This window comes from Anomaloglossus baeobatrachus, chromosome 9 (assembly GCF_048569485.1).
Source record: "Anomaloglossus baeobatrachus isolate aAnoBae1 chromosome 9, aAnoBae1.hap1, whole genome shotgun sequence".
In the NCBI taxonomy this organism is placed as follows: domain Eukaryota; kingdom Metazoa; phylum Chordata; class Amphibia; order Anura; family Aromobatidae; genus Anomaloglossus; species Anomaloglossus baeobatrachus.
The window spans coordinates 165,527,483-165,551,867 of NC_134361.1; the positions used below are offsets into that span (position 1 = coordinate 165,527,483).

At 46.9% G+C, this 24,385-nt stretch overlaps 18 non-coding genes across 18 annotated transcripts; all 18 read right to left on the minus strand.

Annotated features, from left to right (window-relative positions):
• Window positions 1–1,012: 1,012 nt before the first annotated feature.
• Window positions 1,013–1,203, minus strand: LOC142252296 (U2 spliceosomal RNA). The gene has a single exon (XR_012725681.1). It is a non-coding gene; the product is annotated as a U2 spliceosomal RNA (small nuclear RNA).
• Window positions 1,204–2,320: 1,117 nt separating this feature from the next.
• LOC142252297 (U2 spliceosomal RNA) lies at window positions 2,321–2,511 on the minus strand. The gene has a single exon (XR_012725682.1). It is a non-coding gene; the product is annotated as a U2 spliceosomal RNA (small nuclear RNA).
• A 1,117-nt stretch (window positions 2,512–3,628) lies between these two features.
• LOC142252298 (U2 spliceosomal RNA) lies at window positions 3,629–3,819 on the minus strand. The gene has a single exon (XR_012725683.1). It is a non-coding gene; the product is annotated as a U2 spliceosomal RNA (small nuclear RNA).
• A 1,117-nt stretch (window positions 3,820–4,936) lies between these two features.
• On the minus strand, window positions 4,937–5,127 carry LOC142252913 (U2 spliceosomal RNA). Its single transcript, XR_012726275.1, has one exon. It is a non-coding gene; the product is annotated as a U2 spliceosomal RNA (small nuclear RNA).
• Window positions 5,128–6,244: 1,117 nt separating this feature from the next.
• On the minus strand, window positions 6,245–6,435 carry LOC142252299 (U2 spliceosomal RNA). Its single transcript, XR_012725684.1, has one exon. It is a non-coding gene; the product is annotated as a U2 spliceosomal RNA (small nuclear RNA).
• Window positions 6,436–7,552: 1,117 nt separating this feature from the next.
• Window positions 7,553–7,743, minus strand: LOC142252300 (U2 spliceosomal RNA). Its single transcript, XR_012725685.1, has one exon. It is a non-coding gene; the product is annotated as a U2 spliceosomal RNA (small nuclear RNA).
• A 1,117-nt stretch (window positions 7,744–8,860) lies between these two features.
• Window positions 8,861–9,051, minus strand: LOC142252301 (U2 spliceosomal RNA). The gene has a single exon (XR_012725686.1). It is a non-coding gene; the product is annotated as a U2 spliceosomal RNA (small nuclear RNA).
• A 1,117-nt stretch (window positions 9,052–10,168) lies between these two features.
• LOC142252302 (U2 spliceosomal RNA) lies at window positions 10,169–10,359 on the minus strand. Its single transcript, XR_012725687.1, has one exon. It is a non-coding gene; the product is annotated as a U2 spliceosomal RNA (small nuclear RNA).
• Window positions 10,360–11,476: 1,117 nt separating this feature from the next.
• Window positions 11,477–11,667, minus strand: LOC142252303 (U2 spliceosomal RNA). Its single transcript, XR_012725688.1, has one exon. It is a non-coding gene; the product is annotated as a U2 spliceosomal RNA (small nuclear RNA).
• Window positions 11,668–12,784: 1,117 nt separating this feature from the next.
• On the minus strand, window positions 12,785–12,975 carry LOC142252306 (U2 spliceosomal RNA). Its single transcript, XR_012725690.1, has one exon. It is a non-coding gene; the product is annotated as a U2 spliceosomal RNA (small nuclear RNA).
• A 1,117-nt stretch (window positions 12,976–14,092) lies between these two features.
• Window positions 14,093–14,283, minus strand: LOC142252307 (U2 spliceosomal RNA). Its single transcript, XR_012725691.1, has one exon. It is a non-coding gene; the product is annotated as a U2 spliceosomal RNA (small nuclear RNA).
• A 1,117-nt stretch (window positions 14,284–15,400) lies between these two features.
• LOC142252308 (U2 spliceosomal RNA) lies at window positions 15,401–15,591 on the minus strand. The gene has a single exon (XR_012725692.1). It is a non-coding gene; the product is annotated as a U2 spliceosomal RNA (small nuclear RNA).
• A 1,117-nt stretch (window positions 15,592–16,708) lies between these two features.
• LOC142252309 (U2 spliceosomal RNA) lies at window positions 16,709–16,899 on the minus strand. The gene has a single exon (XR_012725693.1). It is a non-coding gene; the product is annotated as a U2 spliceosomal RNA (small nuclear RNA).
• Window positions 16,900–18,016: 1,117 nt separating this feature from the next.
• On the minus strand, window positions 18,017–18,207 carry LOC142252310 (U2 spliceosomal RNA). Its single transcript, XR_012725694.1, has one exon. It is a non-coding gene; the product is annotated as a U2 spliceosomal RNA (small nuclear RNA).
• Window positions 18,208–19,324: 1,117 nt separating this feature from the next.
• Window positions 19,325–19,515, minus strand: LOC142252311 (U2 spliceosomal RNA). The gene has a single exon (XR_012725695.1). It is a non-coding gene; the product is annotated as a U2 spliceosomal RNA (small nuclear RNA).
• Window positions 19,516–20,632: 1,117 nt separating this feature from the next.
• Window positions 20,633–20,823, minus strand: LOC142252312 (U2 spliceosomal RNA). The gene has a single exon (XR_012725696.1). It is a non-coding gene; the product is annotated as a U2 spliceosomal RNA (small nuclear RNA).
• Window positions 20,824–21,940: 1,117 nt separating this feature from the next.
• On the minus strand, window positions 21,941–22,131 carry LOC142252950 (U2 spliceosomal RNA). The gene has a single exon (XR_012726310.1). It is a non-coding gene; the product is annotated as a U2 spliceosomal RNA (small nuclear RNA).
• Window positions 22,132–23,248: 1,117 nt separating this feature from the next.
• LOC142253085 (U2 spliceosomal RNA) lies at window positions 23,249–23,443 on the minus strand. The gene has a single exon (XR_012726405.1). It is a non-coding gene; the product is annotated as a U2 spliceosomal RNA (small nuclear RNA).
• Between the last annotated feature and the right edge of the window lie 942 nt (window positions 23,444–24,385).

A 24,385-nucleotide genomic window follows, 5' to 3' on the forward strand; every position in this document is an offset into this window, starting at 1 on the left:
GTCACCCAAGCCAACCCTTGAAAAGGCTGCTTTGCAGAGCAAAAACAAGAAGAATGGTGCGTTTTGCAGCCGCCGCCCACTGCAATGAATCTGAATAACTCCTCCTTTAGGGCGCAAGCAACTCCCCTCCCCCTTGCAGTCTTTCCAATTCACGATACAAAAAGACGGACAGGACAGGTTGCCTGACTTTCCGTCACTGCCACCCTTTGCCATCCTTACCCGTAGAAAGCCCTTTCATCATCCCCAAACCCTAATCTTTTCCCTTTCCTTCCCAGCCCCCAAACCCTGCCCTCTGTACCTTTCTCACCACCCGCTTCCCTTCTCCTGTCATCCCCCTACCACCCGGGAAAAAAAGAGATTGCCCCCTCCTTCCACTAGCCCACCCTCCCACCCAAAGAACAACTTCTTCTGCGCAGCTTGTTTTCTAGGCAGCAGCGCTATTGTGATGTCATCGGGGGGCATTGTGACAAGCCGCCAGTGTTCCGTCTCTTCATGTTGTGCACTGTTCAAACCGAAAATACATCAACAGGCAGGCTACAGAAAAGCTTACTAACAAAGGTTAGAGAGGGGCTTTCTCAGAGGGCTTTTTACAGTTTGTCTATTCCCAATTAGCCGGTTTAGTATACTTAATGAAAGTACTAATTCTTTCATAGGCCGCCCATTCTTAGTATTTGACGTTCAGGTAACAACAGGTAACTTTATTTGGAGTGGAAGCAGAGAGATAACACCAGATGCCAATTGTAGATCCTCTCACACCTGTGGTCACTGCAGCATCTGACTCCACTTTGTCCAAAAGGGATCTATTCCATTCAATTACACATGATCTAGATTAGACTGACAACAAGATACTGCACGGGACATAGCAGAGTTGGTGAAGTTGAGTGGTGATGAGTTTGCTATTTGGATGAATAAAGCAAGTAAAAAGTGTGTTAGATAAAAATTCATTTCAATTCGCTAATCGGGCTAATATGAATCAGGTGAATCGAGTTCTGCTTTTGGAAACTGGGTTAAGAAGGGGTGCACCGTTCCTGGAGGTACTGCAATACCAGGTCAATGCGTGGAGTGGACAGAGCAAGCTCTTTTTCCATCTCCCTGTTCTAAAAATCCATTTAATATATGGTCCCCAGATAGGGGACGTATCAGATATTAAACTGATAAGAACAGATACTACACTTGATCTTAGCCAAAAGGCCGAGAAGCGATAACCAGAATTGGTTTGGGCCTCGAGTGGCACCCTGGCCTATGCCGGACACATCTTAGGGAGAGAGAGCGAGAGGGAGACAAACCCACGCCTACACAAGACATTTTGTCACCCAAGCCAACCCTTGAAAAGGCTGCTTTGCAGAGCAAAAACAAGAAGAATGGTGCGTTTTGCAGCCGCCGCCCACTGCAATGAATCTGAATAACTCCTCCTTTAGGGCGCAAGCAACTCCCCTCCCCCTTGCAGTCTTTCCAATTCACGATACAAAAAGACGGACAGGACAGGTTGCCTGACTTTCCGTCACTGCCACCCTTTGCCATCCTTACCCGTAGAAAGCCCTTTCATCATCCCCAAACCCTAATCTTTTCCCTTTCCTTCCCAGCCCCCAAACCCTGCCCTCTGTACCTTTCTCACCACCCGCTTCCCTTCTCCTGTCATCCCCCTACCACCCGGGAAAAAAAGAGATTGCCCCCTCCTTCCACTAGCCCACCCTCCCACCCAAAGAACAACTTCTTCTGCGCAGCTTGTTTTCTAGGCAGCAGCGCTATTGTGATGTCATCGGGGGGCATTGTGACAAGCCGCCAGTGTTCCGTCTCTTCATGTTGTGCACTGTTCAAACCGAAAATACATCAACAGGCAGGCTACAGAAAAGCTTACTAACAAAGGTTAGAGAGGGGCTTTCTCAGAGGGCTTTTTACAGTTTGTCTATTCCCAATTAGCCGGTTTAGTATACTTAATGAAAGTACTAATTCTTTCATAGGCCGCCCATTCTTAGTATTTGACGTTCAGGTAACAACAGGTAACTTTATTTGGAGTGGAAGCAGAGAGATAACACCAGATGCCAATTGTAGATCCTCTCACACCTGTGGTCACTGCAGCATCTGACTCCACTTTGTCCAAAAGGGATCTATTCCATTCAATTACACATGATCTAGATTAGACTGACAACAAGATACTGCACGGGACATAGCAGAGTTGGTGAAGTTGAGTGGTGATGAGTTTGCTATTTGGATGAATAAAGCAAGTAAAAAGTGTGTTAGATAAAAATTCATTTCAATTCGCTAATCGGGCTAATATGAATCAGGTGAATCGAGTTCTGCTTTTGGAAACTGGGTTAAGAAGGGGTGCACCGTTCCTGGAGGTACTGCAATACCAGGTCAATGCGTGGAGTGGACAGAGCAAGCTCTTTTTCCATCTCCCTGTTCTAAAAATCCATTTAATATATGGTCCCCAGATAGGGGACGTATCAGATATTAAACTGATAAGAACAGATACTACACTTGATCTTAGCCAAAAGGCCGAGAAGCGATAACCAGAATTGGTTTGGGCCTCGAGTGGCACCCTGGCCTATGCCGGACACATCTTAGGGAGAGAGAGCGAGAGGGAGACAAACCCACGCCTACACAAGACATTTTGTCACCCAAGCCAACCCTTGAAAAGGCTGCTTTGCAGAGCAAAAACAAGAAGAATGGTGCGTTTTGCAGCCGCCGCCCACTGCAATGAATCTGAATAACTCCTCCTTTAGGGCGCAAGCAACTCCCCTCCCCCTTGCAGTCTTTCCAATTCACGATACAAAAAGACGGACAGGACAGGTTGCCTGACTTTCCGTCACTGCCACCCTTTGCCATCCTTACCCGTAGAAAGCCCTTTCATCATCCCCAAACCCTAATCTTTTCCCTTTCCTTCCCAGCCCCCAAACCCTGCCCTCTGTACCTTTCTCACCACCCGCTTCCCTTCTCCTGTCATCCCCCTACCACCCGGGAAAAAAAGAGATTGCCCCCTCCTTCCACTAGCCCACCCTCCCACCCAAAGAACAACTTCTTCTGCGCAGCTTGTTTTCTAGGCAGCAGCGCTATTGTGATGTCATCGGGGGGCATTGTGACAAGCCGCCAGTGTTCCGTCTCTTCATGTTGTGCAGTGTTCAAACCGAAAATACATCAACAGGCAGGCTACAGAAAAGCTTACTAACAAAGGTTAGAGAGGGGCTTTCTCAGAGGGCTTTTTACAGTTTGTCTATTCCCAATTAGCCGGTTTAGTATACTTAATGAAAGTACTAATTCTTTCATAGGCCGCCCATTCTTAGTATTTGACGTTCAGGTAACAACAGGTAACTTTATTTGGAGTGGAAGCAGAGAGATAACACCAGATGCCAATTGTAGATCCTCTCACACCTGTGGTCACTGCAGCATCTGACTCCACTTTGTCCAAAAGGGATCTATTCCATTCAATTACACATGATCTAGATTAGACTGACAACAAGATACTGCATGGGACATAGCAGAGTTGGTGAAGTTGAGTGGTGATGAGTTTGCTATTTGGATGAATAAAGCAAGTAAAAAGTGTGTTAGATAAAAATTCATTTCAATTCGCTAATCGGGCTAATATGAATCAGGTGAATCGAGTTCTGCTTTTGGAAACTGGGTTAAGAAGGGGTGCACCGTTCCTGGAGGTACTGCAATACCAGGTCAATGCGTGGAGTGGACAGAGCAAGCTCTTTTTCCATCTCCCTGTTCTAAAAATCCATTTAATATATGGTCCCCAGATAGGGGACGTATCAGATATTAAACTGATAAGAACAGATACTACACTTGATCTTAGCCAAAAGGCCGAGAAGCGATAACCAGAATTGGTTTGGGCCTCGAGTGGCACCCTGGCCTATGCCGGACACATCTTAGGGAGAGAGAGCGAGAGGGAGACAAACCCACGCCTACACAAGACATTTTGTCACCCAAGCCAACCCTTGAAAAGGCTGCTTTGCAGAGCAAAAACAAGAAGAATGGTGCGTTTTGCAGCCGCCGCCCACTGCAATGAATCTGAATAACTCCTCCTTTAGGGCGCAAGCAACTCCCCTCCCCCTTGCAGTCTTTCCAATTCACGATACAAAAAGACGGACAGGACAGGTTGCCTGACTTTCCGTCACTGCCACCCTTTGCCATCCTTACCCGTAGAAAGCCCTTTCATCATCCCCAAACCCTAATCTTTTCCCTTTCCTTCCCAGCCCCCAAACCCTGCCCTCTGTACCTTTCTCACCACCCGCTTCCCTTCTCCTGTCATCCCCCTACCACCCGGGAAAAAAAGAGATTGCCCCCTCCTTCCACTAGCCCACCCTCCCACCCAAAGAACAACTTCTTCTGCGCAGCTTGTTTTCTAGGCAGCAGCGCTATTGTGATGTCATCGGGGGGCATTGTGACAAGCCGCCAGTGTTCCGTCTCTTCATGTTGTGCACTGTTCAAACCGAAAATACATCAACAGGCAGGCTACAGAAAAGCTTACTAACAAAGGTTAGAGAGGGGCTTTCTCAGAGGGCTTTTTACAGTTTGTCTATTCCCAATTAGCCGGTTTAGTATACTTAATGAAAGTACTAATTCTTTCATAGGCCGCCCATTCTTAGTATTTGACGTTCAGGTAACAACAGGTAACTTTATTTGGAGTGGAAGCAGAGAGATAACACCAGATGCCAATTGTAGATCCTCTCACACCTGTGGTCACTGCAGCATCTGACTCCACTTTGTCCAAAAGGGATCTATTCCATTCAATTACACATGATCTAGATTAGACTGACAACAAGATACTGCACGGGACATAGCAGAGTTGGTGAAGTTGAGTGGTGATGAGTTTGCTATTTGGATGAATAAAGCAAGTAAAAAGTGTGTTAGATAAAAATTCATTTCAATTCGCTAATCGGGCTAATATGAATCAGGTGAATCGAGTTCTGCTTTTGGAAACTGGGTTAAGAAGGGGTGCACCGTTCCTGGAGGTACTGCAATACCAGGTCAATGCGTGGAGTGGACAGAGCAAGCTCTTTTTCCATCTCCCTGTTCTAAAAATCCATTTAATATATGGTCCCCAGATAGGGGGCGTATCAGATATTAAACTGATAAGAACAGATACTACACTTGATCTTAGCCAAAAGGCCGAGAAGCGATAACCAGAATTGGTTTGGGCCTCGAGTGGCACCCTGGCCTATGCCGGACACATCTTAGGGAGAGAGAGCGAGAGGGAGACAAACCCACGCCTACACAAGACATTTTGTCACCCAAGCCAACCCTTGAAAAGGCTGCTTTGCAGAGCAAAAACAAGAAGAATGGTGCGTTTTGCAGCCGCCGCCCACTGCAATGAATCTGAATAACTCCTCCTTTAGGGCGCAAGCAACTCCCCTCCCCCTTGCAGTCTTTCCAATTCACGATACAAAAAGACGGACAGGACAGGTTGCCTGACTTTCCGTCACTGCCACCCTTTGCCATCCTTACCCGTAGAAAGCCCTTTCATCATCCCCAAACCCTAATCTTTTCCCTTTCCTTCCCAGCCCCCAAACCCTGCCCTCTGTACCTTTCTCACCACCCGCTTCCCTTCTCCTGTCATCCCCCTACCACCCGGGAAAAAAAGAGATTGCCCCCTCCTTCCACTAGCCCACCCTCCCACCCAAAGAACAACTTCTTCTGCGCAGCTTGTTTTCTAGGCAGCAGCGCTATTGTGATGTCATCGGGGGGCATTGTGACAAGCCGCCAGTGTTCCGTCTCTTCATGTTGTGCACTGTTCAAACCGAAAATACATCAACAGGCAGGCTACAGAAAAGCTTACTAACAAAGGTTAGAGAGGGGCTTTCTCAGAGGGCTTTTTACAGTTTGTCTATTCCCAATTAGCCGGTTTAGTATACTTAATGAAAGTACTAATTCTTTCATAGGCCGCCCATTCTTAGTATTTGACGTTCAGGTAACAACAGGTAACTTTATTTGGAGTGGAAGCAGAGAGATAACACCAGATGCCAATTGTAGATCCTCTCACACCTGTGGTCACTGCAGCATCTGACTCCACTTTGTCCAAAAGGGATCTATTCCATTCAATTACACATGATCTAGATTAGACTGACAACAAGATACTGCACGGGACATAGCAGAGTTGGTGAAGTTGAGTGGTGATGAGTTTGCTATTTGGATGAATAAAGCAAGTAAAAAGTGTGTTAGATAAAAATTCATTTCAATTCGCTAATCGGGCTAATATGAATCAGGTGAATCGAGTTCTGCTTTTGGAAACTGGGTTAAGAAGGGGTGCACCGTTCCTGGAGGTACTGCAATACCAGGTCAATGCGTGGAGTGGACAGAGCAAGCTCTTTTTCCATCTCCCTGTTCTAAAAATCCATTTAATATATGGTCCCCAGATAGGGGACGTATCAGATATTAAACTGATAAGAACAGATACTACACTTGATCTTAGCCAAAAGGCCGAGAAGCGATAACCAGAATTGGTTTGGGCCTCGAGTGGCACCCTGGCCTATGCCGGACACATCTTAGGGAGAGAGAGCGAGAGGGAGACAAACCCACGCCTACACAAGACATTTTGTCACCCAAGCCAACCCTTGAAAAGGCTGCTTTGCAGAGCAAAAACAAGAAGAATGGTGCGTTTTGCAGCCGCCGCCCACTGCAATGAATCTGAATAACTCCTCCTTTAGGGCGCAAGCAACTCCCCTCCCCCTTGCAGTCTTTCCAATTCACGATACAAAAAGACGGACAGGACAGGTTGCCTGACTTTCCGTCACTGCCACCCTTTGCCATCCTTACCCGTAGAAAGCCCTTTCATCATCCCCAAACCCTAATCTTTTCCCTTTCCTTCCCAGCCCCCAAACCCTGCCCTCTGTACCTTTCTCACCACCCGCTTCCCTTCTCCTGTCATCCCCCTACCACCCGGGAAAAAAAGAGATTGCCCCCTCCTTCCACTAGCCCACCCTCCCACCCAAAGAACAACTTCTTCTGCGCAGCTTGTTTTCTAGGCAGCAGCGCTATTGTGATGTCATCGGGGGGCATTGTGACAAGCCGCCAGTGTTCCGTCTCTTCATGTTGTGCACTGTTCAAACCGAAAATACATCAACAGGCAGGCTACAGAAAAGCTTACTAACAAAGGTTAGAGAGGGGCTTTCTCAGAGGGCTTTTTACAGTTTGTCTATTCCCAATTAGCCGGTTTAGTATACTTAATGAAAGTACTAATTCTTTCATAGGCCGCCCATTCTTAGTATTTGACGTTCAGGTAACAACAGGTAACTTTATTTGGAGTGGAAGCAGAGAGATAACACCAGATGCCAATTGTAGATCCTCTCACACCTGTGGTCACTGCAGCATCTGACTCCACTTTGTCCAAAAGGGATCTATTCCATTCAATTACACATGATCTAGATTAGACTGACAACAAGATACTGCACGGGACATAGCAGAGTTGGTGAAGTTGAGTGGTGATGAGTTTGCTATTTGGATGAATAAAGCAAGTAAAAAGTGTGTTAGATAAAAATTCATTTCAATTCGCTAATCGGGCTAATATGAATCAGGTGAATCGAGTTCTGCTTTTGGAAACTGGGTTAAGAAGGGGTGCACCGTTCCTGGAGGTACTGCAATACCAGGTCAATGCGTGGAGTGGACAGAGCAAGCTCTTTTTCCATCTCCCTGTTCTAAAAATCCATTTAATATATGGTCCCCAGATAGGGGACGTATCAGATATTAAACTGATAAGAACAGATACTACACTTGATCTTAGCCAAAAGGCCGAGAAGCGATAACCAGAATTGGTTTGGGCCTCGAGTGGCACCCTGGCCTATGCCGGACACATCTTAGGGAGAGAGAGCGAGAGGGAGACAAACCCACGCCTACACAAGACATTTTGTCACCCAAGCCAACCCTTGAAAAGGCTGCTTTGCAGAGCAAAAACAAGAAGAATGGTGCGTTTTGCAGCCGCCGCCCACTGCAATGAATCTGAATAACTCCTCCTTTAGGGCGCAAGCAACTCCCCTCCCCCTTGCAGTCTTTCCAATTCACGATACAAAAAGACGGACAGGACAGGTTGCCTGACTTTCCGTCACTGCCACCCTTTGCCATCCTTACCCGTAGAAAGCCCTTTCATCATCCCCAAACCCTAATCTTTTCCCTTTCCTTCCCAGCCCCCAAACCCTGCCCTCTGTACCTTTCTCACCACCCGCTTCCCTTCTCCTGTCATCCCCCTACCACCCGGGAAAAAAAGAGATTGCCCCCTCCTTCCACTAGCCCACCCTCCCACCCAAAGAACAACTTCTTCTGCGCAGCTTGTTTTCTAGGCAGCAGCGCTATTGTGATGTCATCGGGGGGCATTGTGACAAGCCGCCAGTGTTCCGTCTCTTCATGTTGTGCACTGTTCAAACCGAAAATACATCAACAGGCAGGCTACAGAAAAGCTTACTAACAAAGGTTAGAGAGGGGCTTTCTCAGAGGGCTTTTTACAGTTTGTCTATTCCCAATTAGCCGGTTTAGTATACTTAATGAAAGTACTAATTCTTTCATAGGCCGCCCATTCTTAGTATTTGACGTTCAGGTAACAACAGGTAACTTTATTTGGAGTGGAAGCAGAGAGATAACACCAGATGCCAATTGTAGATCCTCTCACACCTGTGGTCACTGCAGCATCTGACTCCACTTTGTCCAAAAGGGATCTATTCCATTCAATTACACATGATCTAGATTAGACTGACAACAAGATACTGCACGGGACATAGCAGAGTTGGTGAAGTTGAGTGGTGATGAGTTTGCTATTTGGATGAATAAAGCAAGTAAAAAGTGTGTTAGATAAAAATTCATTTCAATTCGCTAATCGGGCTAATATGAATCAGGTGAATCGAGTTCTGCTTTTGGAAACTGGGTTAAGAAGGGGTGCACCGTTCCTGGAGGTACTGCAATACCAGGTCAATGCGTGGAGTGGACAGAGCAAGCTCTTTTTCCATCTCCCTGTTCTAAAAATCCATTTAATATATGGTCCCCAGATAGGGGACGTATCAGATATTAAACTGATAAGAACAGATACTACACTTGATCTTAGCCAAAAGGCCGAGAAGCGATAACCAGAATTGGTTTGGGCCTCGAGTGGCACCCTGGCCTATGCCGGACACATCTTAGGGAGAGAGAGCGAGAGGGAGACAAACCCACGCCTACACAAGACATTTTGTCACCCAAGCCAACCCTTGAAAAGGCTGCTTTGCAGAGCAAAAACAAGAAGAATGGTGCGTTTTGCAGCCGCCGCCCACTGCAATGAATCTGAATAACTCCTCCTTTAGGGCGCAAGCAACTCCCCTCCCCCTTGCAGTCTTTCCAATTCACGATACAAAAAGACGGACAGGACAGGTTGCCTGACTTTCCGTCACTGCCACCCTTTGCCATCCTTACCCGTAGAAAGCCCTTTCATCATCCCCAAACCCTAATCTTTTCCCTTTCCTTCCCAGCCCCCAAACCCTGCCCTCTGTACCTTTCTCACCACCCGCTTCCCTTCTCCTGTCATCCCCCTACCACCCGGGAAAAAAAGAGATTGCCCCCTCCTTCCACTAGCCCACCCTCCCACCCAAAGAACAACTTCTTCTGCGCAGCTTGTTTTCTAGGCAGCAGCGCTTTTGTGATGTCATCGGGGGGCATTGTGACAAGCCGCCAGTGTTCCGTCTCTTCATGTTGTGCACTGTTCAAACCGAAAATACATCAACAGGCAGGCTACAGAAAAGCTTACTAACAAAGGTTAGAGAGGGGCTTTCTCAGAGGGCTTTTTACAGTTTGTCTATTCCCAATTAGCCGGTTTAGTATACTTAATGAAAGTACTAATTCTTTCATAGGCCGACCATTCTTAGTATTTGACGTTCAGGTAACAACAGGTAACTTTATTTGGAGTGGAAGCAGAGAGATAACACCAGATGCCAATTGTAGATCCTCTCACACCTGTGGTCACTGCAGCATCTGACTCCACTTTGTCCAAAAGGGATCTATTCCATTCAATTACACATGATCTAGATTAGACTGACAACAAGATACTGCACGGGACATAGCAGAGTTGGTGAAGTTGAGTGGTGATGAGTTTGCTATTTGGATGAATAAAGCAAGTAAAAAGTGTGTTAGATAAAAATTCATTTCAATTCGCTAATCGGGCTAATATGAATCAGGTGAATCGAGTTCTGCTTTTGGAAACTGGGTTAAGAAGGGGTGCACCGTTCCTGGAGGTACTGCAATACCAGGTCAATGCGTGGAGTGGACAGAGCAAGCTCTTTTTCCATCTCCCTGTTCTAAAAATCCATTTAATATATGGTCCCCAGATAGGGGACGTATCAGATATTAAACTGATAAGAACAGATACTACACTTGATCTTAGCCAAAAGGCCGAGAAGCGATAACCAGAATTGGTTTGGGCCTCGAGTGGCACCCTGGCCTATGCCGGACACATCTTAGGGAGAGAGAGCGAGAGGGAGACAAACCCACGCCTACACAAGACATTTTGTCACCCAAGCCAACCCTTGAAAAGGCTGCTTTGCAGAGCAAAAACAAGAAGAATGGTGCGTTTTGCAGCCGCCGCCCACTGCAATGAATCTGAATAACTCCTCCTTTAGGGCGCAAGCAACTCCCCTCCCCCTTGCAGTCTTTCCAATTCACGATACAAAAAGACGGACAGGACAGGTTGCCTGACTTTCCGTCACTGCCACCCTTTGCCATCCTTACCCGTAGAAAGCCCTTTCATCATCCCCAAACCCTAATCTTTTCCCTTTCCTTCCCAGCCCCCAAACCCTGCCCTCTGTACCTTTCTCACCACCCGCTTCCCTTCTCCTGTCATCCCCCTACCACCCGGGAAAAAAAGAGATTGCCCCCTCCTTCCACTAGCCCACCCTCCCACCCAAAGAACAACTTCTTCTGCGCAGCTTGTTTTCTAGGCAGCAGCGCTATTGTGATGTCATCGGGGGGCATTGTGACAAGCCGCCAGTGTTCCGTCTCTTCATGTTGTGCACTGTTCAAACCGAAAATACATCAACAGGCAGGCTACAGAAAAGCTTACTAACAAAGGTTAGAGAGGGGCTTTCTCAGAGGGCTTTTTACAGTTTGTCTATTCCCAATTAGCCGGTTTAGTATACTTAATGAAAGTACTAATTCTTTCATAGGCCGCCCATTCTTAGTATTTGACGTTCAGGTAACAACAGGTAACTTTATTTGGAGTGGAAGCAGAGAGATAACACCAGATGCCAATTGTAGATCCTCTCACACCTGTGGTCACTGCAGCATCTGACTCCACTTTGTCCAAAAGGGATCTATTCCATTCAATTACACATGATCTAGATTAGACTGACAACAAGATACTGCACGGGACATAGCAGAGTTGGTGAAGTTGAGTGGTGATGAGTTTGCTATTTGGATGAATAAAGCAAGTAAAAAGTGTGTTAGATAAAAATTCATTTCAATTCGCTAATCGGGCTAATATGAATCAGGTGAATCGAGTTCTGCTTTTGGAAACTGGGTTAAGAAGGGGTGCACCGTTCCTGGAGGTACTGCAATACCAGGTCAATGCGTGGAGTGGACAGAGCAAGCTCTTTTTCCATCTCCCTGTTCTAAAAATCCATTTAATATATGGTCCCCAGATAGGGGACGTATCAGATATTAAACTGATAAGAACAGATACTACACTTGATCTTAGCCAAAAGGCCGAGAAGCGATAACCAGAATTGGTTTGGGCCTCGAGTGGCACCCTGGCCTATGCCGGACACATCTTAGGGAGAGAGAGCGAGAGGGAGACAAACCCACGCCTACACAAGACATTTTGTCACCCAAGCCAACCCTTGAAAAGGCTGCTTTGCAGAGCAAAAACAAGAAGAATGGTGCGTTTTGCAGCCGCCGCCCACTGCAATGAATCTGAATAACTCCTCCTTTAGGGCGCAAGCAACTCCCCTCCCCCTTGCAGTCTTTCCAATTCACGATACAAAAAGACGGACAGGACAGGTTGCCTGACTTTCCGTCACTGCCACCCTTTGCCATCCTTACCCGTAGAAAGCCCTTTCATCATCCCCAAACCCTAATCTTTTCCCTTTCCTTCCCAGCCCCCAAACCCTGCCCTCTGTACCTTTCTCACCACCCGCTTCCCTTCTCCTGTCATCCCCCTACCACCCGGGAAAAAAAGAGATTGCCCCCTCCTTCCACTAGCCCACCCTCCCACCCAAAGAACAACTTCTTCTGCGCAGCTTGTTTTCTAGGCAGCAGCGCTATTGTGATGTCATCGGGGGGCATTGTGACAAGCCGCCAGTGTTCCGTCTCTTCATGTTGTGCACTGTTCAAACCGAAAATACATCAACAGGCAGGCTACAGAAAAGCTTACTAACAAAGGTTAGAGAGGGGCTTTCTCAGAGGGCTTTTTACAGTTTGTCTATTCCCAATTAGCCGGTTTAGTATACTTAATGAAAGTACTAATTCTTTCATAGGCCGCCCATTCTTAGTATTTGACGTTCAGGTAACAACAGGTAACTTTATTTGGAGTGGAAGCAGAGAGATAACACCAGATGCCAATTGTAGATCCTCTCACACCTGTGGTCACTGCAGCATCTGACTCCACTTTGTCCAAAAGGGATCTATTCCATTCAATTACACATGATCTAGATTAGACTGACAACAAGATACTGCACGGGACATAGCAGAGTTGGTGAAGTTGAGTGGTGATGAGTTTGCTATTTGGATGAATAAAGCAAGTAAAAAGTGTGTTAGATAAAAATTCATTTCAATTCGCTAATCGGGCTAATATGAATCAGGTGAATCGAGTTCTGCTTTTGGAAACTGGGTTAAGAAGGGGTGCACCGTTCCTGGAGGTACTGCAATACCAGGTCAATGCGTGGAGTGGACAGAGCAAGCTCTTTTTCCATCTCCCTGTTCTAAAAATCCATTTAATATATGGTCCCCAGATAGGGGACGTATCAGATATTAAACTGATAAGAACAGATACTACACTTGATCTTAGCCAAAAGGCCGAGAAGCGATAACCAGAATTGGTTTGGGCCTCGAGTGGCACCCTGGCCTATGCCGGACACATCTTAGGGAGAGAGAGCGAGAGGGAGACAAACCCACGCCTACACAAGACATTTTGTCACCCAAGCCAACCCTTGAAAAGGCTGCTTTGCAGAGCAAAAACAAGAAGAATGGTGCGTTTTGCAGCCGCCGCCCACTGCAATGAATCTGAATAACTCCTCCTTTAGGGCGCAAGCAACTCCCCTCCCCCTTGCAGTCTTTCCAATTCACGATACAAAAAGACGGACAGGACAGGTTGCCTGACTTTCCGTCACTGCCACCCTTTGCCATCCTTACCCGTAGAAAGCCCTTTCATCATCCCCAAACCCTAATCTTTTCCCTTTCCTTCCCAGCCCCCAAACCCTGCCCTCTGTACCTTTCTCACCACCCGCTTCCCTTCTCCTGTCATCCCCCTACCACCCGGGAAAAAAAGAGATTGCCCCCTCCTTCCACTAGCCCACCCTCCCACCCAAAGAACAACTTCTTCTGCGCAGCTTGTTTTCTAGGCAGCAGCGCTATTGTGATGTCATCGGGGGGCATTGTGACAAGCCGCCAGTGTTCCGTCTCTTCATGTTGTGCACTGTTCAAACCGAAAATACATCAACAGGCAGGCTACAGAAAAGCTTACTAACAAAGGTTAGAGAGGGGCTTTCTCAGAGGGCTTTTTACAGTTTGTCTATTCCCAATTAGCCGGTTTAGTATACTTAATGAAAGTACTAATTCTTTCATAGGCCGCCCATTCTTAGTATTTGACGTTCAGGTAACAACAGGTAACTTTATTTGGAGTGGAAGCAGAGAGATAACACCAGATGCCAATTGTAGATCCTCTCACACCTGTGGTCACTGCAGCATCTGACTCCACTTTGTCCAAAAGGGATCTATTCCATTCAATTACACATGATCTAGATTAGACTGACAACAAGATACTGCACGGGACATAGCAGAGTTGGTGAAGTTGAGTGGTGATGAGTTTGCTATTTGGATGAATAAAGCAAGTAAAAAGTGTGTTAGATAAAAATTCATTTCAATTCGCTAATCGGGCTAATATGAATCAGGTGAATCGAGTTCTGCTTTTGGAAACTGGGTTAAGAAGGGGTGCACCGTTCCTGGAGGTACTGCAATACCAGGTCAATGCGTGGAGTGGACAGAGCAAGCTCTTTTTCCATCTCCCTGTTCTAAAAATCCATTTAATATATGGTCCCCAGATAGGGGACGTATCAGATATTAAACTGATAAGAACAGATACTACACTTGATCTTAGCCAAAAGGCCGAGAAGCGATAACCAGAATTGGTTTGGGCCTCGAGTGGCACCCTGGCCTATGCCGGACACATCTTAGGGAGAGAGAGCGAGAGGGAGACAAACCCACGCCTACACAAGACATTTTGTCACCCAAGCCAACCCTTGAAAAGGCTGCTTTGCAGAGCAAAAACAAGAAGAATGGTGCGTTTTGCAGCCGCCGCCCACTGCAATGAATCTGAATAACTCCTCCTTTAGGGCGCAAGCAACTCCCCTCCCCCTTGCAGTCTTTCCAATTCACGATACAAAAAGACGGACAGGACAGGTTGCCTGACTTTCCGTCACTGCCACCCTTTGCCATCCTTACCCGTAGAAAGCCCTTTCATCATCCCCAAACCCTAATCTTTTCCCTTTCCTTCCCAGCCCCCAAACCCTGCCCTCTGTACCTTTCTCACCACCCGCTTCCCTTCTCCTGTCATCCCCCTACCACCCGGGAAAAAAAGAGATTGCCCCCTCCTTCCACTAGCCCACCCTCCCACCCAAAGAACAACTTCTTCTGCGCAGCTTGTTTTCTAGGCAGCAGCGCTATTGTGATGTCATCGGGGGGCATTGTGACAAGCCGCCAGTGTTCCGTCTCTTCATGTTGTGCACTGTTCAAACCGAAAATACATCAACAGGCAGGCTACAGAAAAGCTTACTAACAAAGGTTAGAGAGGGGCTTTCTCAGAGGGCTTTTTACAGTTTGTCTATTCCCAATTAGCCGGTTTAGTATACTTAATGAAAGTACTAATTCTTTCATAGGCCGCCCATTCTTAGTATTTGACGTTCAGGTAACAACAGGTAACTTTATTTGGAGTGGAAGCAGAGAGATAACACCAGATGCCAATTGTAGATCCTCTCACACCTGTGGTCACTGCAGCATCTGACTCCACTTTGTCCAAAAGGGATCTATTCCATTCAATTACACATGATCTAGATTAGACTGACAACAAGATACTGCACGGGACATAGCAGAGTTGGTGAAGTTGAGTGGTGATGAGTTTGCTATTTGGATGAATAAAGCAAGTAAAAAGTGTGTTAGATAAAAATTCATTTCAATTCGCTAATCGGGCTAATATGAATCAGGTGAATCGAGTTCTGCTTTTGGAAACTGGGTTAAGAAGGGGTGCACCGTTCCTGGAGGTACTGCAATACCAGGTCAATGCGTGGAGTGGACAGAGCAAGCTCTTTTTCCATCTCCCTGTTCTAAAAATCCATTTAATATATGGTCCCCAGATAGGGGACGTATCAGATATTAAACTGATAAGAACAGATACTACACTTGATCTTAGCCAAAAGGCCGAGAAGCGATAACCAGAATTGGTTTGGGCCTCGAGTGGCACCCTGGCCTATGCCGGACACATCTTAGGGAGAGAGAGCGAGAGGGAGACAAACCCACGCCTACACAAGACATTTTGTCACCCAAGCCAACCCTTGAAAAGGCTGCTTTGCAGAGCAAAAACAAGAAGAATGGTGCGTTTTGCAGCCGCCGCCCACTGCAATGAATCTGAATAACTCCTCCTTTAGGGCGCAAGCAACTCCCCTCCCCCTTGCAGTCTTTCCAATTCACGATACAAAAAGACGGACAGGACAGGTTGCCTGACTTTCCGTCACTGCCACCCTTTGCCATCCTTACCCGTAGAAAGCCCTTTCATCATCCCCAAACCCTAATCTTTTCCCTTTCCTTCCCAGCCCCCAAACCCTGCCCTCTGTACCTTTCTCACCACCCGCTTCCCTTCTCCTGTCATCCCCCTACCACCCGGGAAAAAAAGAGATTGCCCCCTCCTTCCACTAGCCCACCCTCCCACCCAAAGAACAACTTCTTCTGCGCAGCTTGTTTTCTAGGCAGCAGCGCTATTGTGATGTCATCGGGGGGCATTGTGACAAGCCGCCAGTGTTCCGTCTCTTCATGTTGTGCACTGTTCAAACCGAAAATACATCAACAGGCAGGCTACAGAAAAGCTTACTAACAAAGGTTAGAGAGGGGCTTTCTCAGAGGGCTTTTTACAGTTTGTCTATTCCCAATTAGCCGGTTTAGTATACTTAATGAAAGTACTAATTCTTTCATAGGCCGCCCATTCTTAGTATTTGACGTTCAGGTAACAACAGGTAACTTTATTTGGAGTGGAAGCAGAGAGATAACACCAGATGCCAATTGTAGATCCTCTCACACCTGTGGTCACTGCAGCATCTGACTCCACTTTGTCCAAAAGGGATCTATTCCATTCAATTACACATGATCTAGATTAGACTGACAACAAGATACTGCACGGGACATAGCAGAGTTGGTGAAGTTGAGTGGTGATGAGTTTGCTATTTGGATGAATAAAGCAAGTAAAAAGTGTGTTAGATAAAAATTCATTTCAATTCGCTAATCGGGCTAATATGAATCAGGTGAATCGAGTTCTGCTTTTGGAAACTGGGTTAAGAAGGGGTGCACCGTTCCTGGAGGTACTGCAATACCAGGTCAATGCGTGGAGTGGACAGAGCAAGCTCTTTTTCCATCTCCCTGTTCTAAAAATCCATTTAATATATGGTCCCCAGATAGGGGACGTATCAGATATTAAACTGATAAGAACAGATACTACACTTGATCTTAGCCAAAAGGCCGAGAAGCGATAACCAGAATTGGTTTGGGCCTCGAGTGGCACCCTGGCCTATGCCGGACACATCTTAGGGAGAGAGAGCGAGAGGGAGACAAACCCACGCCTACACAAGACATTTTGTCACCCAAGCCAACCCTTGAAAAGGCTGCTTTGCAGAGCAAAAACAAGAAGAATGGTGCGTTTTGCAGCCGCCGCCCACTGCAATGAATCTGAATAACTCCTCCTTTAGGGCGCAAGCAACTCCCCTCCCCCTTGCAGTCTTTCCAATTCACGATACAAAAAGACGGACAGGACAGGTTGCCTGACTTTCCGTCACTGCCACCCTTTGCCATCCTTACCCGTAGAAAGCCCTTTCATCATCCCCAAACCCTAATCTTTTCCCTTTCCTTCCCAGCCCCCAAACCCTGCCCTCTGTACCTTTCTCACCACCCGCTTCCCTTCTCCTGTCATCCCCCTACCACCCGGGAAAAAAAGAGATTGCCCCCTCCTTCCACTAGCCCACCCTCCCACCCAAAGAACAACTTCTTCTGCGCAGCTTGTTTTCTAGGCAGCAGCGCTATTGTGATGTCATCGGGGGGCATTGTGACAAGCCGCCAGTGTTCCGTCTCTTCATGTTGTGCACTGTTCAAACCGAAAATACATCAACAGGCAGGCTACAGAAAAGCTTACTAACAAAGGTTAGAGAGGGGCTTTCTCAGAGGGCTTTTTACAGTTTGTCTATTCCCAATTAGCCGGTTTAGTATACTTAATGAAAGTACTAATTCTTTCATAGGCCGCCCATTCTTAGTATTTGACGTTCAGGTAACAACAGGTAACTTTATTTGGAGTGGAAGCAGAGAGATAACACCAGATGCCAATTGTAGATCCTCTCACACCTGTGGTCACTGCAGCATCTGACTCCACTTTGTCCAAAAGGGATCTATTCCATTCAATTACACATGATCTAGATTAGACTGACAACAAGATACTGCACGGGACATAGCAGAGTTGGTGAAGTTGAGTGGTGATGAGTTTGCTATTTGGATGAATAAAGCAAGTAAAAAGTGTGTTAGATAAAAATTCATTTCAATTCGCTAATCGGGCTAATATGAATCAGGTGAATCGAGTTCTGCTTTTGGAAACTGGGTTAAGAAGGGGTGCACCGTTCCTGGAGGTACTGCAATACCAGGTCAATGCGTGGAGTGGACAGAGCAAGCTCTTTTTCCATCTCCCTGTTCTAAAAATCCATTTAATATATGGTCCCCAGATAGGGGACGTATCAGATATTAAACTGATAAGAACAGATACTACACTTGATCTTAGCCAAAAGGCCGAGAAGCGATAACCAGAATTGGTTTGGGCCTCGAGTGGCACCCTGGCCTATGCCGGACACATCTTAGGGAGAGAGAGCGAGAGGGAGACAAACCCACGCCTACACAAGACATTTTGTCACCCAAGCCAACCCTTGAAAAGGCTGCTTTGCAGAGCAAAAACAAGAAGAATGGTGCGTTTTGCAGCCGCCGCCCACTGCAATGAATCTGAATAACTCCTCCTTTAGGGCGCAAGCAACTCCCCTCCCCCTTGCAGTCTTTCCAATTCACGATACAAAAAGACGGACAGGACAGGTTGCCTGACTTTCCGTCACTGCCACCCTTTGCCATCCTTACCCGTAGAAAGCCCTTTCATCATCCCCAAACCCTAATCTTTTCCCTTTCCTTCCCAGCCCCCAAACCCTGCCCTCTGTACCTTTCTCACCACCCGCTTCCCTTCTCCTGTCATCCCCCTACCACCCGGGAAAAAAAGAGATTGCCCCCTCCTTCCACTAGCCCACCCTCCCACCCAAAGAACAACTTCTTCTGCGCAGCTTGTTTTCTAGGCAGCAGCGCTATTGTGATGTCATCGGGGGGCATTGTGACAAGCCGCCAGTGTTCCGTCTCTTCATGTTGTGCACTGTTCAAACCAAAAATACATCAACAGGCAGGCTACAGAAAAGCTTACTAAAAAAGGTTAGAGAGGGGCTTTCTCAGAGGGCTTTTTACAGTTTGTCTATTCCCAATTAGTCGGTTTAGTATACTTAATGAAAGTACTAATTCTTTCATAGGCCGCCCATTCTTAGTATTTGACGTTCAGGTAACAACAGGTAACTTTATTTGGAGTGGAAGCAGAGAGATAACACCAGATGCCAATTGTAGATCCTCTCACACCTGTGGTCACTGCAGCATCTGACTCCACTTTGTCCAAAAGGGATCTATTCCATTCAATTACACATGATCTAGATTAGACTGACAACAAGATACTGCACGGGACATAGCAGAGTTGGTGAAGTTGAGTGGTGATGAGTTTGCTATTTGGATGAATAAAGCAAGTAAAAAGTGTGTTAGATAAAAATTCATTTCAATTCGCTAATCGGGCTAATATGAATCAGGTGAATCGAGTTCTGCTTTTGGAAACTGGGTTAAGAAGGGGTGCACCGTTCCTGGAGGTACTGCAATACCAGGTCAATGCGTGGAGTGGACAGAGCAAGCTCTTTTTCCATCTCCCTGTTCTAAAAATCCATTTAATATATGGTCCCCAGATAGGGGACGTATCAGATATTAAACTGATAAGAACAGATACTACACTTGATCTTAGCCAAAAGGCCGAGAAGCGATAACCAGAATTGGTTTGGGCCTCGAGTGGCACCCTGGCCTATGCCGGACACATCTTAGGGAGAGAGAGCGAGAGGGAGACAAACCCACGCCTACACAAGACATTTTGTCACCCAAGCCAACCCTTGAAAAGGCTGCTTTGCAGAGCAAAAACAAGAAGAATGGTGCATTTTGCAGCCGCCGCCCACTGCAATGAATCTGAATAACTCCTCCTTTAGGGCGCAAGCAACTCCCCTCCCCCTTGCAGTCTTTCCAATTCACGATACAAAAAGACGGACAGGACAGGTTGCCTGACTTTCCGTCACTGCCACCCTTTGCCATCCTTACACGTAGAAAGCCCTTTCATCATCCCCAAACCCTAATCTTTTCCCTTTCCTTCCCAGCCCCCAAACCCTGCCCTCTGTACCTTTCTCACCACCCGCTTCCCTTCTCCTGTCATCCCCCTACCACCCGGGAAAAAAAGAGATTGCCCCCTCCTTCCACTAGCCCACCCTCCCACCCAAAGAACAACTTCTTCTGCGCAGCTTGTTTTCTAGGCAGCAGCGCTATTGTGATGTCATCGGGGGGCATTGTGACAAGCCGCCAGTGTTCCGTCTCTTCATGTTGTGCACTGTTCAAACCGAAAATACATCAACAGGCAGGCTACAGAAAAGCTTACTAACAAAGGTTAGAGAGGGGCTTTCTCAGAGGGCTTTTTACAGTTTGTCTATTCCCAATTAGCCGGTTTAGTATACTTAATGAAAGTACTAATTCTTTCATAGGCCGCCCATTCTTAGTATTTGACGTTCAGGTAACAACAGGTAACTTTATTTGGAGTGGAAGCAGAGAGATAACACCAGATGCCAATTGTAGATCCTCTCACACCTGTGGTCACTGCAGCATCTGACTCCACTTTGTCCAAAAGGGATCTATTCCATTCAATTACACATGATCTAGATTAGACTGACAACAAGATACTGCACGGGACATAGCAGAGTTGGTGAAGTTGAGTGGTGATGAGTTTGCTATTTGGATGAATAAAGCAAGTAAAAAGTGTGTTAGATAAAAATTCATTTCAATTCGCTAATCGGGCTAATATGAATCAGGTGAATCGAGTTCTGCTTTTGGAAACTGGGTTAAGAAGGGGTGCACCGTTCCTGGAGGTACTGCAATACCAGGTCAATGCGTGGAGTGGACAGAGCAAGCTCTTTTTCCATCTCCCTGTTCTAAAAATCCATTTAATATATGGTCCCCAGATAGGGGACGTATCAGATATTAAACTGATAAGAACAGATACTACACTTGATCTTAGCCAAAAGGCCGAGAAGCGATAACCAGAATTGGTTTGGGCCTCGAGTGGCACCCTGGCCTATGCCGGACACATCTTAGGGAGAGAGAGCGAGAGGGAGACAAACCCACGCCTACACAAGACATTTTGTCACCCAAGCCAACCCTTGAAAAGGCTGCTTTGCAGAGCAAAAACAAGAAGAATGGTGCGTTTTGCAGCCGCCGCCCACTGCAATGAATCTGAATAACTCCTCCTTTAGGGCGCAAGCAACTCCCCTCCCCCTTGCAGTCTTTCCAATTCACGATACAAAAAGACGGACAGGACAGGTTGCCTGACTTTCCGTCACTGCCACCCTTTGCCATCCTTACCCGTAGAAAGCCCTTTCATCATCCCCAAACCCTAATCTTTTCCCTTTCCTTCCCAGCCCCCAAACCCTGCCCTCTGTACCTTTCTCACCACCCGCTTCCCTTCTCCTGTCATCCCCCTACCACCCGGGAAAAAAAGAGATTGCCCCCTCCTTCCACTAGCCCACCCTCCCACCCAAAGAACAACTTCTTCTGCGCAGCTTGTTTTCTAGGCAGCAGCGCTATTGTGATGTCATCGGGGGGCATTGTGACAAGCCGCCAGTGTTCCGTCTCTTCATGTTGTGCACTGTTCAAACCGAAAATACATCAACAGGCAGGCTACAGAAAAGCTTACTAACAAAGGTTAGAGAGGGGCTTTCTCAGAGGGCTTTTTACAGTTTGTCTATTCCCAATTAGCCGGTTTAGTATACTTAATGAAAGTACTAATTCTTTCATAGGCCGCCCATTCTTAGTATTTGACGTTCAGGTAACAACAGGTAACTTTATTTGGAGTGGAAGCAGAGAGATAACACCAGATGCCAATTGTAGATCCTCTCACACCTGTGGTCACTGCAGCATCTGACTCCACTTTGTCCAAAAGGGATCTATTCCATTCAATTACACATGATCTAGATTAGACTGACAACAAGATACTGCACGGGACATAGCAGAGTTGGTGAAGTTGAGTGGTGATGAGTTTGCTATTTGGATGAATAAAGCAAGTAAAAAGTGTGTTAGATAAAAATTCATTTCAATTCGCTAATCGGGCTAATATGAATCAGGTGAATCGAGTTCTGCTTTTGGAAACTGGGTTAAGAAGGGGTGCACCGTTCCTGGAGGTACTGCAATACCAGGTCAATGCGTGAAGTGGACAGAGTAAGCTCTTTTTCCATCTCCCTGTTCTAAAAATCCATTTAATATATGGTCCCCAGATAGGGGACGTATCAGATATTAAACTGATAAGAACAGATACTACACTTGATCTTAGCCAAAAGGCCGAGAAGCGATAACCAGAATTGGTTTGGGCCTCGAGTGGCACCCTGGCCTATGCCGGACACATCTTAGGGAGAGAGAGCGAGAGGGAGACAAACCCACGCCTACACAAGACATTTTGTCACCCAAGCCAACCCTTGAAAAGGCTGCTTTGCAGAGCAAAAACAAGAAGAATGGTGCGTTTTGCAGCCGCCGCCCACTGCAATGAATCTGAATAACTCCTCCTTTAGGGCGCAAGCAACTCCCCTCCCCCTTGCAGTCTTTCCAATTCACGATACAAAAAGACGGACAGGACAGGTTGCCTGACTTTCCGTCACTGCCACCCTTTGCCATCCTTACCCGTAGAAAGCCCTTTCATCATCCCCAAACCCTAATCTTTTCCCTTTCCTTCCCAGCCCCCAAACCCTGCCCTCTGTACCTTTCTCACCACCCGCTTCCCTTCTCCTGTCATCCCCCTACCACCCGGGAAAAAAAGAGATTGCCCCCTCCTTCCACTAGCCCACCCTCCCACCCAAAGAACAACTTCTTCTGCGCAGCTTGTTTTCTAGGCAGCAGCGCTATTGTGATGTCATCGGGGGGCATTGTGACAAGCCGCCAGTGTTCCGTCTCTTCATGTTGTGCACTGTTCAAACCGAAAATACATCAACAGGCAGGCTACAGAAAAGCTTACTAACAAAGGTTAGAGAGGGGCTTTCTCAGAGGGCTTTTTACAGTTTGTCTATTCCCAATTAGCCGGTTTAGTATACTTAATGAAAGTACTAATTCTTTCATAGGCCGCCCATTCTTAGTATTTGACGTTCAGGTAACAACAGGTAACTTTATTTGGAGTGGAAGCAGAGAGATAACACCAGATGCCAATTGTAGATCCTCTCACACCTGTGGTCACTGCAGCATCTGACTCCACTTTGTCCAAAAGGGATCTATTCCATTCAATTACACATGATCTAGATTAGACTGACAACAAGATACTGCACGGGACATAGCAGAGTTGGTGAAGTTGAGTGGTGATGAGTTTGCTATTTGGATGAATAAAGCAAGTAAAAAGTGTGTTAGATAAAAATTCATTTCAATTCGCTAATCGGGCTAATATGAATCAGGTGAATCGAGTTCTGCTTTTGGAAACTGGGTTAAGAAGGGGTGCACCGTTCCTGGAGGTACTGCAATACCAGGTCAATGCGTGGAGTGGACAGAGCAAGCTCTTTTTCCATCTCCCTGTTCTAAAAATCCATTTAATATATGGTCCCCAGATAGGGGACGTATCAGATATTAAACTGATAAGAACAGATTTTGATTTAATGAAGCTTTCCAAAGCACCGCAAAAATGCATGACCGAAGTCACACCAAAAACAGTGCAAAGGCTAGGATTCGTGTGGACCCCTCCGTGAGAAGAGGATCCCCAAAAATCAACCCCGTCCCTCCGAGCCAGAAGGCCACAGCGAGGGTCAGGGATCTTCGGTGCTCCCCCAAGCCGAAGCCTGGTTGAGCCTTGTTGTTGCTCCCAGCGTCCACCGAGGCATCTTACCCAAGTGGAGTAGGGAGCTATGTTACGGTTGCTGCGAGCACTGGAGACTAAGTCCAGATTTCTTGCTACTGCACATGTGCGAGCGCTGGAGACTAAGTCCAGATTTCTTGCTACTGCACATGTGCGAGCGCTGGAGACTAAGTCCAGATTTCTTGCTACTGCACATGTGCGAGCGCTGGAGACTAAGTCCAATCTTGGAGCCATTGCACATGTGCGGGTGACATCATCGCTGACACGAGGTCACATGTCTCTGACACCTTCTATGCCGATTGGTCGCTGGTCATGTGCTTGTGACGTCTTGCTCGGTGATAGGCCAGCATGACGTCACTCCTGTCGTTCTGGCAGCGGATTGGCTCTGGTGTCCTCCATCTTGGATGAGGCACAGAGTCTATATAAGACCCTGACACACGCCGCATGGTGCTCAGTCCTCTTGGTTCATGCATATGAGTAGACGCTCTGTGCGCGTTCCTCTAGGCATTCCTCTGTCTATGCTAGGTGAGCGCTACCGGCAGGGTAGCGTTCTTATACCTTACAGCTTCGGCTGCTGTCCGTATCCTTACCTCTTAGGGGAGCGGACATAGGCAGGTGCCTGAGGCACATGGTCTGGCTGGGCCTTGTGATTCTACTCGTAGGTGGACGTTGCCGCTAGGGTAACGTTCCTTATACTGCGTCTGGCAGTTGTTCGTATCCTCGCACACTAGGGGAGCGAACAGAGGTAGGAGCTTTGTGCGGCTTACGCTGCTGTTC